The following is a 16,156-nucleotide window of genomic DNA, read 5'->3' as shown; positions in this document are numbered from 1 at the left end:
CAATTCATATATTCTTTTGTCCATTAGGATTAGCTATTCAACTAATACAGGAAACCTGCCAGTACTGCCTCTCATAATAAAAATTGGATCATGTCATGGTTAGTACCATCCTTGATGAAGTTCTTGCTCTCATTTTATTGACCTCATCCTTATGTAACCTTGTAGTTTGTGTGATTCAGTGGTTTGTTCCACACTTAGAGTATATGGCCAGATGTTACTTGATTTTTGAAGGTTTATAACATTGTGAGTGTGATACATAGGGTATTAGAGTTCTTGGTAGAAGGCAAAAGAGCCAATAAATAAGGATGAGTTTAAAGTGAGGTTGGTCTCATGCTGTTTCAAACAATGATAGTCCTGGGAGCAGCTGGTAGTAATATCTGAACTGATCTAGGAGACAGCCTGGAGGGCTTCCTAAAGGAAGCACAATTTTGGCCAAAACATGAGAGATGAGTAGGGAGGAGCTAGCTAGGCATTGAAAACCTACACACTGAATTCTGGAGTCAGTTCCTTTTATTGTATGGAAAATTGATTTCTCCGACTGAGCGTTACGTTACTTCTGTTCTTATTTGGCATGCACAAATTAATAATCATTTTATGAGAAAAATAAGTCCCAATATCATGCAAGTTCAGTAAAAAGTAAACTTAAGTTCTGTTGGAAAGTAAATTTCACTGAGAAGTCTGCCGTGGTTGACCTGGAAGTTGAAGTCAAAATTAGAGTTGGATGTTTGACAGGGCTACATGGTCGTCACATTCAAAATCCACTCCACTTTGTTTCTTCATTTTGAGGGCAATACATGCTGAAAATCCCGACTTGCAAAGTATTTTCTTAGCCCACATTCTCCTAAAAGCAGAAACCTAAAGAAAATTGTTGTACATGTTTATTGTGAATAATATACCAAGAATAGGGATGAGGGATCAGTGACACGAAGCAGGGAAGGAGTGGGAAGCAATTGGGGGTTGCGTTGACTAACTGGCTGCTGCTTGAGCCAGTGGAGCTGTCTGAAAATCTTTATGGTGTGTGTCTCAGGACCTCCTTCCCGGGGTAAAAGTGGAATAACCATTTACTCCTCAGCTTTCATCTCCTATTAGTCCACTGCAGGTAATCTCCCCAAGCTTCTTGGGAGTGCTAAGTAGGTTTCCGCAAGTTGTCCCGATGAGGCATCAGAGAAACCTCAGGGCTTGAAACAACAGGCCCGTTGGCAGACGTGAGGCAAGATTACAGGTACATAAAGCTGATTGCTGCCTTGGCAGCCCTGGTCACCACAAGAGTGGCTGGAATGAGCCATGTGGCCAGGAGATATTGAATACAACTAAGGGACACCAGAGCCCTGGTGGCTGTGGTTGAGCTTGGGTCAAAGTACATCAGGGTCTTAAAGTTTCTTGTGTTGAATTTAAGCTCTTCATATATTTGTCCTTAACTCAGCGAGACCATGTCTATGTTAGTAAGGAAAGGACAAAAAATAAGTCCACGTATCAATATTTAGGTTACCTGAACCACAATGACTTTCAAGAGTTCTTAAGTTTTTTAAAAGTGTCTGCAGATTTTTGCCTGAAAGGCATTGACGAGTCTTTGTTTTATCATTTTACCTTCCTGCTTAGGAAAGCCATACGTCTTGTCCTGGAAAGTTGCCGTAGCTGCTGGTTCCTAGCTCCATGTTTTGGGCAACATCTAGATCAAAAGTGCTTGCGATATTTCAACTGATCCTTTGACAGAAGTGAGAAAACCTTAGTTTGAAGGATTTACTTGATTATGGCCGCAAATAATAGCCAAGCAAGCCCAGCCTTAGATAAACTCCTCCCTTTCAAATTGCTCTAATTACCAACTTGTATAAAGAGAAATGAAATTTCTGCTTGACTGTCAAGTGTTTCAAATATCCTCTGAAAACCCAGCCAACTTTTGAGTAGTGGAGAGAAAATGCATATTCTGCTCCCTTTCCTTGCCACCACCTCCCGAAGAAGTGCTGAATCATAGATCTGACGAAGTTGAGGAGGAGATGGTCTTAGGAAAATCAACTTTCCCAGGAGCAGCACGGAAATGAGATATGATGGAATGTAAGCTCTGGTCTTCTGATTCCACATCCAGTTTTCTGGGTGGTGACACAATTTATTAATGGATGATAATGATAACATTAACATAATAACATCAGCTACCATTCCTCAATGTTCAGCGCTCTTAAAACCTGGTGAAGTTGGGGTTATCCATTCAGACCATTTGGATGAATAACCACTGTGTTTGGGGTCCTCTGCTCAGTCTGCCGTTTCCGTTAGACCAATGAAGCCTGGTTCAGAATAGTTTCTTTTGCATCTTGGTTTCCATATCAGTCTCAGCTGAGAGAGAGAGAAAGCGAGAGAGAGAAACCTTTAAGATACAATAGAGAGAGAGACAGTAGGGAAGGAGACATACAAACGGCAGGTGAATACACTGAGATATAACCCTCCCAGGCTAACACAGAAACACGTGCGTATTTAGATTTTATCCACCTGTGAAGGCAGCTAATAACATATTTCCCTCTATATAACACTGTGGGAAGCCCTCACTTAGGAAGAGTATAAAGAAAGCAAATAGCTATAACAGCTTTGCAATATGTCCTTTTTACTCATCTAGAAACATAAGTTTTCATTTCTGTGTTTCTAGAGGTTTGTAGATATATTTAATTCCAAGAATGCTTTAAGCTGGTTATTACTAAGTAGAAAATAAATGTTCAATTATAAAAGAGTTTGTGGAGGAGTTGAAATTTAGGATAAAAATTAGCAATTTTAGGATCTAAAATGGAGATCTATGCAGTATCTGAAAACATTGAATAGATTTTAAAGTGAGTGGGAATGTGGATATATTTTGTATGTGTATATATACACACATACACACACCACTCATGCCTACAAATATGTACGCACAAATGCAAGCACACCCACATGCATGCATGTTCACACCCGTTGTACTCAGACACAAAGGCATCATTCACACACAGTCACACCACACACAACACACACAGCCCTCACACAGATATATTCCATAACTATTCTATGCTGGTGATGGGCACAGAATTCCATAACAAGTGTAACATATTAACATTACGGTTTGTTTAGAAACACCTTAACAGTTCATATTCTTAAGAGATGGTGTGGATTTCTGTGTAGTGCTATGAAGTGTAATACTATGAAGTATGAAGATTTTAAAATAAAATCTGATAACATATTGAAATAAAACCCCGATGTATTAAGTGTTCCTGTTTTGAAATCAGGTTTCACAGGCATTGAGCTATAGCGAGAAAAAACAGTAGTCAGGTGTCCTGCTGTAACTCTGCCACTAGAAAGCTCTGTATCATGATGCTAGACCCTCTGAACGGCAGCCCGGCATGCTGCACCAGCACTGTGCTAGACTTATTGAGGAGGGTTCAGCAAGTCATAAGAACATTCGGCAGCTGTTGTATGTGGTGACACTTGGCTCATTAACTTTGCCTTCCTCCTGAGTCCCAGGCAGTCCAGAATGAGATTTAGCCACTTTGACTTTCACCTCATTGCTCTTGCCCATGTTTGGAAGCATTTAGTGTTGGCTACCAGTTACTCTAAGTTGGATTTTCAGCCTCTAAGGAGGATGAGGGAAAGTTGGAATCTGTACCAACTCCCGAGGGAGAGAGAAATAGAGTCAAGAGCGATACTCCAGGGAGAGAAAGACAACAGGCAAATCACATGGTCAGGTGGAGCGGGCGACCACGTGAGCTTTGCTATCTGATTTCCTTTTCCTTTTCCTTTTCCTTGTATTGATGAGTATTTTATGTGTGCCATCAAAAGAAATAAAATTCAACTCAGTGCATATCTGCTCTCTGCTTTTCATACAGTATATGTTTAATACCCGAAAATGTCCAAAGGAAAGGGAATTCAGATCGCCCCCCACACACACCCTAGAGGAGAGCATTGTATATTTTCATTAAATGCTCTCCTCTTTTCAAACTTCAATAATTTCCAAAAATAGGAACTCCACAACTTCCTAGGCAGCTCCCTCATGCTGCAAGTCAGACTCTTTGCATGCAGTCAACTGAGCCATATGTGGATGATCGATGTACTGACTTACAGAATTGACTAAATATCTTTGCTCTGTCTCTGCAATAAGTAGCCTCTCTATAGGTGAAGCGAGTCTTTATATATATAAAAATATATATAAAAACATATTTTAATATTTTATAAATATATAAAGTATTTTAATAATTATATTAAAAATATATATTTAATTTAGATGAGCAAACGAATTACAGGGCTTTGTTAAGTAACGAGCAAGACTATATACACATATATAAAAATATATGTATATATGTATCCATATGTATATGCATAGAATTCTATATATAGGCCCATCTATATCACCTACAAATCACATGCACATATACAGGTGTGTCTATCTATCGTCTATCTATCATCTAACTCTCTATCTCTATCATCTGTCTATCATCTATGTATCTATTACCTATCTTTATCATCTTTCTATCATCTATTTATCTATTACCTATCTTTATCTATCATCTATTTATCTATTACCTATCTTTATCTATCATCTGTCTATCATCTATTTATCTATTACCTATCATCTGTCTCTATCCTATCTATCCTATTTATCATTTATCATCTACATTCTATCATATTTATCTATCAATCTATCAATTCCTGAATATTGTGTGATATATTTTGTTAACTATTTCTAATGTCTTATTGGGTTTTAAAGTAAGATTACATTTCTAACAGACCTCATGTCGGGGTACCCTTACAAGCGCATCATACTTTTTTTTTTTTTTTATTAATGTTATGATAGATTACAACCTTGTGAGATTTCAGTTGTACATTTTTGTTAGTCATGTTGTGGTGCGCATCATACTTACAGTTTGAAAATTTTATCCTTTCTTTGTTTTTTTCTTATTTAGTAGAATGTTCGTATTCCTTCCAAATACCTCTTTTGGATGACACAATTTGCCTGCCTCCTGGGGCTCCTACAAGTACCCTGTCTTCTGAAACATGATCAATCTTCAGCTTGTGTCAAGTATAAAGATGATATTCCTGGTGATGATGTAGGGTAAGGGTCAGGAGGACAGAGCTGATGCTATCTGAGAGACATATGTATTTATTGTGTATGCTTTACTGTCAACCACTCCTCCCCAGAATATAGACTCTAAGAGTGTGGGACTTTGTTTTCTTCAATACTCTACTTGTGGTGCCTAGTACATATGAATTGCTTAATAAATATTTGTGGAGGGCATGAATGGAGAAATGGATCATAATACTGTCAACACTATGGTATGGCTCGTATTTCTCTACGCTGATTCCTCTCCCTCCTTTCTAAATCTGTCTAATTCCCACCTGGTAAGACTGATTGCCGATGACTCCTTCTGTAAGATGCCTTTGCCAATTGCTCCTAGGTAGAGACAAATCTTCCTCCACTGAACTCCCATTGAACTTTATCTGCATCTATATATTATACTGTATGTTTTAACACAGCCCTACCAGATGATAAGACTTGATTAAGCAAAGATCCTGGCTTGGCTTTTCATAAAACCAAAGTACTTGTTTTCCACATAGCCATTCACAGACATTCTCTCATTTTGTACAGCAACTGATGAAGTAGGTGAGGAAGGCATTTTCACCTTGCTTAATAGCTGAGAAAAATAAAGCTCAGAGAGACTGATTATGCAGGATTATATGCCCAGCAAGTAAGCAAACACAAGTCTGTTGACTTCAAATCGACCACGTCACATTGTTATTTGATAATTTTTCCAGCATCCTTCACTTCATGTTGAAGTATTAATTAATGCTGATTTATACAATTCAATCCAGCTTCACAAATACTCAGTGGGCACTTACTCTGCACAATGCATTATGATGTAAGTAGTTCTTGATGATGTAACAATGGGTAGTAGATTTTTCATCCCATTCAACTTTGAAAGGCTGATGCCTAGTGATGGGTACATAGGACAAAGCTCTTGAGAAAATGAAGAAATGTGTTCTGCCATCAAGGAGAGAGATCAGGTGCCAACTTGAGAGCAAGGAAGAACAAAATAATTGTGACCACAAAAGTTATGGGAGGAAAGAAGTAAGGCTTTTGTTGTTTTTGTTATTGTATATTCTTCAGACCCCCTTTAGGCTTAAAGCTTGGTAGAAGTTGATAAATAAGACTTGATCTGAAATGGCTATCCCAGAATATTTTACCAGCTGTAACCAGATCTGAAATTAACCCACAGTTACTGCTGGTTTATTAATTTTTCCATCAAAATGTCATGACCACCTCCTATGTACTCTCTATGGTACTACACTCTGAGAATAGACTATTGAGCAAAACAGACATAGTTTATATTTGATGTAGCTTATATTCTAGATCAGTAGTTCTCAACTAGGGGGGATTTTGCCCCCAGGGGACATTTGGCAATGTCTGGAGACAGTTTGGGTTGTCATGATTGAGGTTTACTACTGGCATCTGATGGGTAGAAGCCAGGGATGCTGCTGAACATCCTTTGACACACTCGACAGCCCCACGAGAATTATCCAACCCAAAATGTCAGTAGCGCCGAGGCTGAGAAACTCTGGTCTAGTGGGAGAGGAAAAATAACCAACTAATCACCCACGAGGATAATTACTAACTGGAGTAAGTTTTTGATGCTGGCAGGGCTCATTTCATGGGCTTCTGATCTGGTTAGCAGGATACACATTGATAATGAGAATAAGAAGAAGCCTGAAGGATAGGGATGAGCCATAGGTAGGAAGGTCTTGGTGGGCAGAGAGACTGGGACATACAAAGGTCCTGGGGTCAGGGGAGGCCTGGCACAATCCAGGATCTGAGGGTACAGGTGTGGCTCAAAGGCAAAGGGCAAAGGAGAGATAGTCAGGAGAAAAAATTGGAGAAGCAGGCAGGGGCCAGATCTTTGAAGTGTGCTAGCAATTAGTAGTGTAGGGCACACATATGATTCAGTGGACTCCTTTCCTTTGTCATTCTGGATATTTTTCTGTAATAACATTCAATCCTTGAGTCAACATTTTTTGTTGTCTACTCCTATCTAAACCACTGACAGACCTTGCTGATGCAAAGATGAGTAAAATATGGTCTCTGCCCTAAGGAGTCTATATTCTCAGTCAGAAGACACTTGCTGGGGAAGAATAATGATTCTCAAATGCATGTCAATTTCCGCTTAATATCTTGCACTTTTCTACTTTTGAGTTGGCTTGTTTTTCCCCACATTTTAGGTTAGCAGAACTGATTGCTCACTGCTGAGGTTTTTCTTCTCCCTTTTTTCTTTTCCAAAGTTAGTTTGCAAACAACTGAACATTGTCACTCACAGATTTGAAATGCTAGATGTTGATTCTTAAAGTTGTATCTGCAGAGTTCTGATTTGAGGACATCTGTCATTTTTTTGAAGCTTGAGTTGGAATTGATTTGAGCTGTATGTAACTGCTAAGCTGTTTTGTGTGTACATCTCTGAACTAATGAATGACAGATTCTTTTTTACAGTTGAAAGTACGTGTGATAAAGGCATTGTTTTACAATACATAAAGGTCATGGTACACATTCGTGTAAGAGCTAAGTAAGAGCTAAGAGTTCACTCTGTCTGTTTCTCTTCATTTTTTTCCTACTTCTCCCCATCTTGTTAAACCATGTCTCTCAGATCTGGGGTTCTATAGACTTGCTCTGGAGTCACATAGAGAGGCTAGCTGGCTAGAATTAGGGTGAAGGAATCTTCCGAATCCCATCCTTCTACAACCAGAGCAATACTATTGAGACTTTCTTGTTAGATTTTATTTGTTCTACTGCTTACATTTTAGACCTACTGTAAGCATTTTCAAAAGAAGAGCCAACAAAACGATAATCATAGACTATTAATTGCTTTCCTCTTAAGATCTGGAACAAGGCAAGGATGTCTGCTCTTCCCACCTTTATCCAACAATGAATTGGAGGTCTTTGCCAGTGCAGTAAGGTAAAAATGGAGTTAAGTAGACGGGTTTGGAAAGGAAGAACTGTCTTTATGTGCAGATGACAAGATTACTTATATGGAAACTCCTAAGGCATTTACAACTACTAAAACTCATAAATGATTTTAGCAAGATCAGGATACAAGGTATACACCCTTCAAATTTTAATTTCTATTTTCAACAACAAACCATTGGAAAAGAAACTTTAGAATACACCATTAACAATAGCCACCCAAAGCATAAAATGTTAGGAATAAGTTTAGCAAAAGTTATGTGAGACCATATAGATTTACAGAATGTGTATCATATTTAACAAAGGAATGGAATTTAAGGATTTATATTAAAATAGTGTTGAATCTATAAATAATTTGGGGAGAACTGACAACTTAAGACTATTGAGCCTTCCAATCCCTTAACACGATTTAGCTCTCCATTTATTTGAAACTTCTTTAATTTTTTCTCAGCAATATTTGTCATTTTAAGTGTAGAAATCTTGCCAATTTTTTGTTAGGTTTATTCCTAAATGAAAATGTGTCCACACAATAGGATTACAGTTCTGAGACATATGTAAGCCCTCGTCATATTCCTGTTGATTATATGAAATTAAACTAATAGTATATCTTAAATTTTATAATATCTGGAAAAAATATTATAAAATTGATAAACTAGTATGCTAATATTACTGAATTTGTCTCTTCTGAAAAGTTAACACCCAATTAACATTTATTTATTTACTATTTAATAGTTCTTATTTAATCCTGTCTTAAAAATCTTATTTTGGTTTTTACAGCAAAATGGCCAAATTCAACATTCCCCTGTTTGCGTATATTTTATTTTCATAATGTTGAGCAATTTCTTTACTTTCCCAGCATCACACAATGTAGATCACTCTATGGCTTTCATTAACTACTTTTTTTGTCTCTCCACCCAGCTCTTCCTTAACCACTGATAACCTTAGTCTTTTGCATTTCCTTCTACATTTAGGCCAATAATTTCAAAAGAAACAATTTTTAAGGCGATAAAGTAGTAATGATGGGGCAAACAGAGACATAGGATGTAGCAGAGTTAAAATGCACACTGACATCTCCCCGTGAGACTAGGAGAATGTCCATCTGTTGGTTTCTTAAATATCACCTTTCTTTCTTTCTATAGAGTGTGTGTATAGGGGCGGTGTCTGCTCATTGCCTCTATTTAGACTACGCTATATCTTTAGCTTATTATCAACAACTTCAGGAGCAAGGAAAATTCTTTGCAGACAACACAATCATCCTTTCTTGAAAGAAGAAAGTAAATCTTAAAATCTATGGTAGCTTTTGTTGTTCATGAGTCTCTGTCGAGTGTCTACCGTGATTGTAACTAGCATCTTTTTTCCCCTCAACCAATTGAAATAATTTTGAAAGATCCCATTATTATGCAGCTTCATAGACTAGGGGAACAGATACCTTCGAAATCAGCATTTTATAAATGTATTCAGTTATATTGTCTTTGCTTACATTTTTTGTAGGACTTTTCAATGTCCAAAGTGCTACATAGATGTTTCAATGGCATTACTGTCATCATATAAGATGGATAGCGTTAATCTGTCATTGATAGATGAGCAAACCATGTATGAGAGGTGAGTGAGACATACAAGGTCTAGTTAATGCACTTACAGCTCAGATCCTGGTGTTCAGACAGAATCTTCCCATGTGTTATAGGAATCTAGCTTCCTGGAAATAATGAGTCCTTGAGAGGCATTTACATAGCTAGTTGAATATATGATTTCAGTGATTAGTATTATTTATAACTTGATTTGGGAACATCCTTTTCCTGAGGCAGAAATGGTTGGTTCTACCCAAACATGCTCCTGAAACGTTTTCTTTTTGGCTTCCGCACTAAGAAAACATGCTCATATCCACATGTGCTTGATTCTGTCAATAAGATTTTAACATCAAACAATCAGAGGCTTCTCAGCAAGTTAACATCTTTGACCTTTAATTCCTCACATAATGACATACAACCGTCTGCTCTTCTCTAAGTGGCATTTGAAGAGTCTAGGGACACATGAGCATTTCTTTCCAAAACTGAATACCAATTGCATCATAAATTCAATCATTGTGCTGGAAGATATTAAATCATTATTATTATTTTTGTTTAAGGTGCATATTCTGAAGGTTAATTCTGAGGATAACATGTTAAAGGTTAACATTTTATCAGGGCACAATACAGAGTGGATTTTTGATGCTAGCAATTTCAAATAATGAAATTATTGTTTTCATTTTCCAACTCTAACTTGGTCTCTGATCCTTGAGAGAGACATGCAGGAATTGGAGCTGGATAAGACAGGAAGAGCCAGTGTTTTGTGACAACGCAAGAAAGAGCGTGAGGTAGATTGAAGGAGTTGTCCTCTGACAGGCTTTGAATGTCTTAGACTAGTGGCTAGGTGTCCTCTCAGCTTTCCAGAGGGTCGCTAGGATGAGCTTTCAGTAGCAGCCTTGTGCCTGAAGTAAGTCCAGCCTGTTCGGTGGAATTTGGATTTGACCGTGGAACATAGCTTCTTCTTGCTGTGGATGACATAAAACCATTCTAGCTGTTGTGTGTACAGACAAGTCTATCTTATGGGCGACTATCCTCCATTTGTATAATTAATAATGTGTTAGCTTCATGATGAAGAATATTTTCAGATGTCTATCTGAAACTCCAAGTCATTGGACACTGGGGACTCTGTGTTCAGATATGGATGTTACATACACAGAATGCATGTAGTCAGGCCAGGGGCCATTTTGGTTTTTCCACTTATTTCTTTCCAAAATCCAGAGTTTATCAATATTAGCAGTGTTGACATTTGTGGGGACTGTCCTGTGCATTGTATGATGTTTAGCGGCATCCATGACCTCTACACACTAGATGCTGGTAGCAAACCCTCCACCCCCAAGCTGTGACAACCAAAAGTATCTACGGACATTGCTAAGTGTCAGCGGAGAGGGCAATATTTTTCCCCTTTAAGCATACATTGGCAGATTTTGCCTAAAGTATTACATGAATGTGAATTATTTTGGATAATTATTTATAGTCATTGCAATTTTATGATACAATCACAGAAAGTGAAATCTCTTCTTTACCAAAACCCAGAAAATAATGCTTCATTATAAAACCACAAAAATCTTTTCATATTAATCAGTGAGTATTGTGAAAAGGCTAGTTCTTCTTCAAGGTAGCAGTTGCTTAGAAGGTAAAGTGCAATTTATGAATTTAACAAATGCAGATTTATGCATAGCAGTGAGGCATTGCTGTTTTAAATCTATTTATTTTCAATGGCATTGCTATCTTTATTCTCACCCAAAGCCCTGCGTCAACAAGAGTATAAAATTACACGTATTCTCCAGAGTAGAACCTCATCACTGAAGAGTGTACGACCTGAGTACAATATGCTCAAAGCTGGAATTGATGGCACATGTTTATGTATTTGTCAACATGGCCATAATTACACACACAGCCACAGACTTTAAGCCTTAGCCATTATTTAATAGCATTTAGCAAGTAAACCTCATATATATACATGGAACTCCATTCATGGTGTGATTTTGAATGTTTTAATAGAGCAAATGTAATCTTGAAAATAATTATCTAGTGCAAATTTGATGCAATTGCCTGTTCTTTTTTATGAGAATATTGATTAAAACTGGAGTTATAAACTTTGGTAACATTCAAGTAAGGACATTGGAATGTGTTTGATATTTATTTATGAGTAGAGTGAAAAACATGGATGGTGATAAGAGTACTTTATTCTGTCATTATTGGCTTTATTTTCTCAATAGGGTATTTCCATTATTTAAGAACTATAAAACACCTTGGGGAAATCCCATTTAGTACTAGGATTTGTATGTGTAAGTAAATAATATGAAGTATTTACTTTGGGAAATATGAACCAGGAAGCAAGCTCTCAGCAGACACTGAATCTGTAGGAGCTTTGATCTTGGACTTCTAGCCTCCAGAACTGTGAGAAAAAAATGTCTCTTGTTTGTAAGTGACCTAGCCTGTGGTATTTTGCTAGAGAAGCCCCAAACAGATTAAGGTATATGTATATATATTTTTAAATTTTTTACCTCTCCTATCTTTCCCTTCTAATTTCTCAAGAGGGATGCTTTGCTCATTACTTTTTGCCCTTGTTTTACTTATTGATATAAATATTTATAGTTAAAAATTTTTCTTTATTCCTGCTTTTCTTGCATCATATAAATTCTAAAACATAGTTTTTCAGCATTTTTCTATGTTGTGTTAAATGAAATTCACATTATGGCCCAATACATAGCCAATTTTGTAAATGTTTTATGTGTATTCTCTAATGGTGAGCTGTGAAGTTCTCTAATTGTCTATCAAATCGTGGGTTAACTGTTTTGTTTATAGTATCTCTTTTGTTTCTGTATGAGTTATTAAAATTGAAAAATGTCTATTGGTGTCTCCCTGTTTTATAGCGAATTTGTAAATTATCCCTGTTACAGTACCAATTTTTGTTTTTTTAGAGACTATATCTTGCATAAAATTTATAACAAATTGTACTCTTGAAAAATAAAACATTTCATCATTATGTAATTATTCTTGCTATCTCTAAAAATTCTGTATTAAAATGTATTTTAGCTAATGTTAAAAGAGGTATCATAGGCATTTAAAAAATTTTAATTAGCTTTTGTCTGGAAAATATTTTCTATTTTCACTTTTAGTACTTCCAGGTATTTACAGGTGTATCACGTCAGTTGCATATATCTGCAATTTCTTTTTTCCAAGGTGAGAATTTCAGTCTAGTAACTACATAGTTTAGGTTGTGTATGAATTTGAGGATATTGGATATTTTCTGACATATTTTAATATCTTAATATCTTTCTATTTTCCTTATTTCATGTTTTTCTTAGATGCCTTTTGAGTAATTGAGTTTATTCTTTTTTATTTTATGTTTTCTCCTTAATTTACCATTTACTTGATCTCTATTTTTCATGGATAAATTTAAGTTATAAAATTCACATTTAAGTAAATGAAGTCTAAAATTAATCAAGACCTTAACCCTTAGGAAGTATGAGAAACTGCAGCATCGGCATAACCTCCCTCCTCACTTACAGGCGATTTTTGTTCAATATTTGAATTTTGTCTATTTACTTTATCCTACAAGATGGTGGTGATGATAGTGATGGTGATAATGATGATATTAAGATTTACATTTATGCTTCACTTTTATTTACTCACTATTCCTCCTTACATCCCAGTCCTAAGTGGATCTTTTATCCCCCCTCCCCGCCCCCCCCGCCTTTGGTACCTTCATAAAAATTTGTGTCACAACTGTTATAAACTCTTCCAGTTGTTGGATTGAAAATATCTTCATTCCATACTCATTCTTCAAAAAGTTAATTTTGCTAAGTACTCAGTTCTGGGTTGACAATTGTTTTCTCTCAGCACTTTGAAAATACTATCCTACCATCTTCTGTCTATTGCAATGTTTGTGTTGAGTCAAACTGCAATTGCTTGCAGGCTGCCTTTTGGCACAGTCTGCAGTTGATAGCTCCTCTTTACTGTTGGTATTCATCAGTTTCATGTCAATATCGATTTTTGCTTTATCCATTCTTCCTGTGGTTCCTGAATCTTTGGATTCATGTATTTAGTCAATATTTGAAAATCCTTAGGAAATGCCTGCTCAAGTACTTCCACTTTCCTTTTTTTTTTCTATTTTCTCCTTCTGGAATTTCATTTAGATATATGATAGATGTTCTCCTTTTCACGCCCTTGTCCCCTAAATACACTTTGATATTGTTAACTTCTGTCTCCCTACTGTGTTTTGTGTAACTTTCTCAGGTATCTTCCATTTATTCTCTTTTCTACCATGTCTAATCTTCTCTTTGACTAGTCCATTGATTTGTATTTATTTCAACAATTAGAGTTTCCACTTGTTTAATTTCTTGTTTGTCTTTCCCAGTAATTTCCTGTTCTTGCTTACCTTTTCAATTCCATCCTTTATCTCTTTAAACATTTCTTACATATCTATCCTATATTTTTATACAGCATTTTTAATATCTCAATGCTCACGTGCTTAGTGATCTTTGACTGTGAGCTCATGTTTGTTTGATCTTAATCTGTGGGATCTTTCAGGCCTAAGTTGATGATTCTTTTCCTAGAGAAGTTTTTATCCTTTTGACAAGAGCTAGATTGTGAGATTTGAGCCAATTTAGGGGTCCAACTTCTTCACCTTGCTAGAGTGCCCCCGTTTTCTTACTGACTTGGCTATCCTACAGCTGCCTGCTCCCATGGCCTGATGTCAGTGCAACTATGGACATGGTCCCAAAGGGCAAACCCCTTTTTCCAGTTTTCTCATTACATAGGATACCCAAGCATTCTTTAGCTCACACTGTTGGAGCAGTGCAGTGTGGAGGAGGTCACCCTTGGATATTTTCCTTACTGAGTAAGCCCAGAAATTCACCAACAGTCTGTCTTATCAAGATGTAATTGTTCTTTAGAGGGATGGTTGCTCAGAGTGTTGTTTTATCTGCTGATGATGTAAGTGAAAGCTTTTCCTTTGAGAAGATGTCACCATATTAGGAAAGAGAGAGGGGGATAGAGCAAAGGAAGGAAGGGCAGAAAAAAAGGAAGGAAAGAAGGAAAGGAAGAAGGGAGGAAGGAAAGAACAGAGGAAGGGAGGAAGGAAGAAGGGAAGGAAAAAAGGAAGGATAGAGGAAGAGAGGGAGGGGAGGAAAAGGTGGAAGGAAGGAGGGAAAGAAGGAGTGTAGAAAGGAAGGGAGGAAGGAGAGGACTGGGAAACATCGTACACAATTGTGAAAGCCAGTTCTCTTATGTTCTTATTCTATGAGCTGATCTTTTTTTCAGAGAGTTGGGCTCTCTCTTACGCTGTAATACAGGGCCATGAGAAAATAGGTTTCATGAAAAGGGATTTTACAATATTACACAGTTGGCAGGGATGCAGCTGCATGTTGTAATGATGAATACTGGTCTAAAATAGGAAGATGAAAAGAAACATGGCATTAAAATGGTTATGCCATTTTTTTCCGTGAATGAAACTCACCCAGTATTGATTTTGAATGATGGCCTAGTTCTAGGAGCAGACATTTAACCAATAACAGAATTTCCTTAATATTCTGTAAGGAAAAGGCACTTTGAAACTAAATATTGTGTCCATATATGAAAATTTATATTCTTTTTGTAGTGTTTTTGCTCTTAATAGATTTCTCTGGATGGGGAGTGATGGGAAGAAGGGAGTGGGTCTCTAATCAGCAAGCCGCTATTGTCTAGCAGAGAGAGGCTAGTAGCCTGGACCAGAATGGCCAAAATGTAGAGAAGTAGATGGAGCCATTTGAGAGATATTTGGGAAGAATATCAGAGAGATGTTGTCAATTTATTTCGAGTTTGTGAAAGGGAATGGGGAGTAAGTGGAATCTCCCCTATGTTTCTGTCTAGATCACCTACCTGCATGAGAAATACTTAAGATATAAAACACTGAATGATTACAAGTGACACAAGTGGAGGTACACATAGAGAGTTGTTTGTCTTCTGTATTTCCATATAAACTGAGATTATAAAGAGCATTGTCTTTTACTACATGCAACCTCATGATATGTGATTTTGGAAGCTATTGCCTTCATGGCAGGCATCCTCTGAGGGCAATGCTTGGTATAAAATATTACTCAAGGAATAATGACTTAACTATGATAGCATCAATAGTTGATGTAGGTATGATGAATAACAACATAAATATTTGATATAAAAATCTTACATATTAAATGTTAATGTGAGTATTATGATATGTATTTGAAAAGAAAATTAGAGAAATGATTTAGGGGCCTTTGCAACCTCTCGTGATTCCAAGATGTTGAATACTATTTTCTTCATGGTAAGCATCCTCTGATTTCAAAGTATTGCTCAAATAGTGATCTAAATATGATAATAACGTTAAGCAATGCGTGTATAAGAATAACTCAACTATATAATATATAAATGTTATATAATAAATTATAATATGAATGATAAATAATATTTTTAAATGTAACATTTTTGCTAGGTAACTTTAGTTAATAGAAGATTCTAAAACTGGGTACAGAAATTTGCATGTTTTTAGTTGTCTAAATGTTACTTGCATGCTGCCATATTTTTAAGGATACAACAAAAACGTGGTAGGAAGGCAAGCTTTAAAATTGTAAAATAGGCAATTGGACGATGGAGCTAAACAAATTTTTCA

At 36.6% G+C, this 16,156-nt stretch overlaps 1 protein-coding gene across 12 annotated transcripts in view; it reads left to right on the top strand.

The window, feature by feature from the left end:
- NLGN4X (neuroligin 4 X-linked) overlaps nt 1-16,156 on the top strand; it is a 296,314-nt gene that overhangs the window by 112,270 nt on the left and 167,888 nt on the right. The window contains exon 1 of one of the 12 annotated variants that reach the window (XM_070605433.1): nt 5,934-6,076. The exons of the other annotated variants lie outside the window; for them this stretch is intronic. The gene's annotated coding sequence lies outside the window, so the exon portion shown is untranslated. Of the gene's footprint in view, nt 1-5,933; nt 6,077-16,156 lie in introns of those variants that run through there. 12 annotated transcript variants of the gene reach the window in all.

This window comes from Equus przewalskii, chromosome X, assembly GCF_037783145.1.
Source record: "Equus przewalskii isolate Varuska chromosome X, EquPr2, whole genome shotgun sequence".
NCBI classification, from domain to species: domain Eukaryota; kingdom Metazoa; phylum Chordata; class Mammalia; order Perissodactyla; family Equidae; genus Equus; species Equus przewalskii.
This window is presented reverse-complemented; position numbering and strand designations above follow the sequence as displayed.